Consider the following 5,815-nt stretch of genomic DNA (forward strand, 5'->3'; position numbering starts at 1 on the left):
CTTTGCTTATACAAGAAACAAAAACATTGGGGAAATATTGAAAAAAAGCGAAAAGTAGTATTTAATGTCAAAGGAAAATTACCATGCATGAACAGCAATAATTGCAATGGAATTATCGGAGGAAACAAAATAAATCACCCCATGAAAGGAAATTATTTCAAACTACATGTTACAGCGACATGTGATACAGAGAACATCATTTATTTAATGAAATGCCCTTGTGGCAAGGTATACACGGGAAAGACTGATTGAAAATTTAAAATAAGGATTAATGAGCATAAATGTAATATCAGAACCAAAAATACTAAATCCACCGTCGTAGCGCATTTCTATTTATAATTTTTTTGAAGGTCTTACTTACTGTCAAAAATCTTGATACCATCACCATTCTGGTGTGCTCTACTTTTTCTTTACTTTTCAATAGTTCTTCTTGGTTCATTCCTGCACATTTTTTTTTAGCCTTCTCCAGAATAGTTGGAGGGTACCCTCTTGATTTGAATCTTTGTTCCATCTCCATTAATCTTATTGAACATTTGTCCGGATTTGATACGATTCTCTTCACTCTCATCATCTGCGATAGTTGCATGTGTGTTTTTAATGATGTTTGAGGATGGCTATTAAAATGTTAGATGTTGTTCCTATCAGTTTTTTTATGATAGATGTCCGTTTCTAAGCTGCTGTCTGTTCTTAAGATTAAGACATCCAGGAAAGTAATTTCCTTTTCAGATATCTCACCGGTGAACTGTATCCGTTCAGCTATCCTATTCCATGCATCCAACGACATTCTCGCTTCTTCATGTGTACCTATCCATACCATGAATATGTCATTGATGTACCGGAAATTGGCCCTTATGTGATTTTTTCATGTTGGGTTTGATAAGATGTATTGTTCTTCAAATCTCTGCATGAACAGATTTGTGTACACCGGTGCTGTGCAATTGCCGATTGATGTTCCTGTGAGCTGAAGATACCATTCTTTTTGCCATTTGAAGTAACTGTGATATAGGGTGTAATGTATTAACTCCATCAGAAATATTTGAATTGAAGTTTCCAGGTCTGTGCGCATCAGTGTATATTCCATTGCTTCCAACCCCATAGAGTGTGATATTGATGTGTACAGAGATTTTACGTCTGCTGTGCATAGCACTGCTTGCTCGTGATTATCCAGTTCAATCTCTCTGATTTTGATTAGAAAATCTGTGGTGTCCTTTTTATAGGAACCTATTTTTTTAACACTGGGCTGTATATATTTGTCAATATATTGGCCTACTGGCTCATTAACGCTTCCGCATGTAGAGACTATTGGTCTATTTCATCCTTGTGGATCTTGGGATCCATATATAGTGATGGACTCTTCGGATTTTGTTTTAACAAAAAATTCTTTGTTTTTTCTTTTATCATGCCCATATCATATGCTTTAGTGACTAGATCTTTCAACAAAGTTGTGAATTCCCTTGTTGGATTTCCCTTCAATTTCATATAGGTGGTGTTATCTGCAATGTGGTATTTTACTCTTGTCTCGTAGGGTGTTCTGTTGATGATTACCAATGCCCCACCTTTGTCTGCTTTTTGGCAGACCATGTTTGAATTATCCGCTATTTTCTTCAACGTGTCCCAATCCTTTTGTGTGATGTTCTTCCTTGTTTTTTTATTGCAATTAATGTGTGCTATTTCTTGCTTGACAAGTATTTCAAAAAGGTCCAGTGTTTTGTGGCTCGTTGGGGCCATATATGTACCTTTAGCTCTTAGACTATGCAGTTCATCCGGTTCTCTTGATTTCTGATCTTGTATGACATTATCAAAGAAATTCCTCAAATGTAGCTTTCTCATGAATTTGAAAAAACTCAGCTCCAGTTCTAGTGGGTTAGTTTCAGTAGTGGGAACAAAGGATGTTTCTTTCTGCAGTAATCTTAATTCTGATGAAGTTAATTTGTAATCTAAGATGTTGTTTACTAAGTTTCTTTTGGGGTCTTTTTACTTTCAGACCAATAGTCTCTACATGCGAAAGCGTTCATGAGCCAGTAGGCAAATTTATTGACAAATATCTACAGCCCAGTGTTAAAAAAATAGGTTCCTATATAAAGGACACCACAGATTTTCTAATCAAAATCTGAGAGATTCAACTGGATACTCGCAAGCAAGCAGTACTATGCACAGCAGACGTAAAATCTCTGTACACATCAGTACCACACTCTATGGGGTTGGAAGCAATGGAATATACACTGATGCGCACAGAACTGGAAACTTCAATGCAAATATGTATGATGGAGTTAATACATTACACCCTATATCAAAGTTACTTCAAATGGCAAAATGAATGGTATATTCAGCTCACAGGAACATCCATGGTCAATTACTCAGCACTGGCGTACGCAAATCTGGTCATGAAGAGATTTGAAGAACAAAACATTTTATCAAACCCAACATGGAAAAATCACATAAGGGCCTATTTCCCGTACATCTATGACATATTCATGGTATGGATAGGTACACATGAAGAAGCGGGAATGGCGTTGAAAGCATGGAATAGGATAGATGAACGGATACAGTTCACCAGTGAGATATCTGAAAAGGAAATTACTTTCCTGGATGTTCTAATCTTAAGAACAGACAGGGGCTTAGAAACAGACATCTATCGTAAAAAAACAAATAGGAACAACATCTTACATTTTAATAGCCATCACCAAACATCATTAAAACACACACATGCCACTATTCCAGATGATGAGAGTGAAGAGAATCGTATCAAATCCGGAGAAAAGTTCAATAAGATTAATGGAGATGGAACAGAGATTCAAATCAAGAGGGTACCCTCCAACTATTCTGGAGAAGGCTAAACAGAAATGCGCAAGAACGAACCAAGAAGATCTATTGAAAAGTAAAGAAAAAGTAGAGAACACCAGAATGGTGATGGTATCCAGGTTTTTGACAGCAAGTAAGACCTTCAAAAAATTATAAATACGCATTGGCCTATGCTAACAATGAAACCCGACTTCAAAAACGCATTCTCACAATCACCGATCTTTACTTACACAAGAAACAGCAACATTGGGGAAATATTGAAAATAAAGCGAAAAGAAGTAACTAACGGCATAGGAACATTACCAATCATAAACTGCAATAATTGCAATGGAATCAATCAAGTAAACAAAATAAATCACCCCATGAAAGGAAATGATATCAAACTACATGTTACAGCGACATGTGATACTGAGAACATAATGTATTTATTGAAATGACCTTGTGCAAGGTATACTGGGAAAGACAGAAAGAAAATTTAAAATAAGGATTAATGAGCATAAATCTAATATCAGAACCTAAAATAATAAATCCACCGTTGCAACGCATTTCATGGAGGCAAAACACAACATATCCCAACCAATGTTCCTTCTAATTTTTTTCCTCTGTGTGCGGCAGTGGAGGGTCTCTGTGCACTGCGATCATGGCCATGTGCGCCAGGAACTAGACCACGTGCGTGTGCAGCGCCAAATGTCACTCCAAACGTTGGCTTAAAAAAGTGAAAAGAGGGTGTATTTTCACACAAACAGCTCCACGTTAAGCTTTTGCATATTGGATAACGACGCCATGCCATTGATTGGTTACACAGGTAAGTACACTCAAGGTTTAGAAAAGCACAAGACTCCAAAAGGTGGTACCATCATAAGATTTTACTAAATATTTTTAACTGGAGCACTGTTCATTGGGTGGGGAAATGTTGAGACCCTATACAATATCAAATATACACAATAAGTTACAAAATTATATAACATTTACAATGTGATGTGAAAGCTACTGAGTAATGTTGGGCTATCCCGCCAGGTATAGTTTGTAAAACTCAGACATCCACGCAAACATGGACTGTGGGAGAAGGACGTTCAGACAAGTCAAGTGGCATCACTAGATGGGTGACAGGGTTGCTTCTCACGGCGATCCTTGCCATTTTTTTAGTGCTGATAAACTTTATCAAGGTCAACTTTCCCATTCAGGAGGTAGGCCCTTGTCCTCATCAGCATATCCAAATGCTTCTGCTCTAGTCTATTCCTCAATTTACTCTTTATAGTATTCATGAGGCTGAATCCTCGTTCACAATCTGCACTAGATGCTTGAAATGTTGCGCAACTAGCTGAGACACCACACTATATTGAGCAGCATTGCGTGCAGTGAAATTCAACAGGTCTTGAAATGTGGTCAATAAAACACCCTTTACATGTTCTGCCACCACATATTTATAGTCTCTGTATTGTCGAACAACATCTTCTGGTGTTTCACAATCACCCAGGACCAAGACATTTTTATACTTTTCAACAAGTCTTTGTATATTCTCAGTCCCAAAATCAAAATGTGATTGTGTTGACATTGCCTGGTTTTCAAAACTTGCCCATTCTTTCAGTTCATCCTCAGGGAACCTTTTTTGCATGTGCTCACAAAGAAGGGAAACAAAAGACAGAATAGGCCCACTGTCAAATTCTTGCCTTTCCTTGTACAACACCATCATCTCTCTTACATTGCTGCTTCAAAAGACAGTGTCCCCCAAATACTGTTCCTTAATTTGGCCAATCTTTGCTCTTGCATACTGTACAGCTTCGACAGTAGTCAAAGAACTTTTTTGGAACAGTTTGCACAATGATGCAAATTCACTCAGAATGTCATTAAGTACTGCAAGAGAAATGTGGTAGTTTGAGTCAGATAGCTTTTTGTAACAATATTTAGCAACTGGATCATTCTCTTCAACTTTCTCATGCTCAAAGTACTTAAGAACAGCCTCGTAATTCCGAATTAGTGCACCAACTGCAAAATGCCTCGAAAGCCACCGGACTTCATTCAGTGGTCAAAAAGAGACCACTTCACAGTCAGTGACTAATGCCATTTCATCCAGCTTGGACTTCTTTGCAGGTGATCTGGGGAACACAGTGTAGACAGTCCTCAATAATGTCTCCATCTCTTTAATAATTGGAACCCTCTTCCAGGCATCATCAACTCCCAAATCTTCTCAATGAGCGACACAATGCTGCTCAACTAGATGGGGAATAGATTGTTTAAGGCGAGTAGCAACACCATTATTTTTACCCAGCATCACAGACGCACCATCGGATGTGAACATGACCATTTTCATGAGGTCCAGTTCATTGGCAGTGTAGAATTCCTTCACAGCAGTAGTGATGGCCTCAGCATTACAACTAGTCAGCTTCACTATGCCCCCAAACTGTGTTTTGTGCTCTGTTGAGGTTACAGGTCGGTACTTGAAGTACAGAATGAGCATTTTTGTAACAGAAATATCTGTGCTCTCATCAATTATCAATGTGTGATACAAAGCGTTACGAAGTTCTGCCATACCTTCACTGTGTATCACGCTATTGATGGCCTCAAGGAACACAAAGGCATAGTTCTTGCTCCTCCAGCTGTCTGGTATCTTCACATACAAAGCTAGGTGGTCATGGATGTCTTGTACAGATAACATTGAAGTATTCATCTTGACTGCCAGCAACACATTGTTGATGAGAACCTTTATCTCCTCAGGCAGGGATCTGTGTCGTTCAACTACTTCCATTCTATTTGCTTTGTCAGTGGGAGTTTCTGTCAGCATTGCCCACACTCCAAAACCAAACCTGGCAGCAGCACTTCTGTTTCTCAATATCACCATGGCAGACTCATGAACTTTGCTAATTAGATGGCGTTTCAGGTAATCCAGTTTCCAGCCATCACTCCATTTCTTCCCTGTGGAAAAGTCCCCAACAATCTTGACTTCTGCACATGCTTTGCAAATTAAGCCCACATCTGGACTGTATTGAAATAGTTCCCCAAGTTGCACGCAAAC

The 5,815-nt window shown here is 38.5% G+C and overlaps 1 pseudogene; it reads right to left on the reverse strand.

The window, feature by feature from the left end:
• Positions 1–2,833: 2,833 nt before the first annotated feature.
• On the reverse strand, positions 2,834–5,584 carry LOC147726890 (E3 SUMO-protein ligase KIAA1586-like; annotated as a pseudogene).
• Between the last annotated feature and the right edge of the window lie 231 nt (positions 5,585–5,815).

This window comes from Lissotriton vulgaris, chromosome 3_1 (genome assembly GCF_964263255.1).
Source record: "Lissotriton vulgaris chromosome 3_1, aLisVul1.2, whole genome shotgun sequence".
NCBI classification, from domain to species: Eukaryota; Metazoa; Chordata; class Amphibia; order Caudata; family Salamandridae; genus Lissotriton; species Lissotriton vulgaris.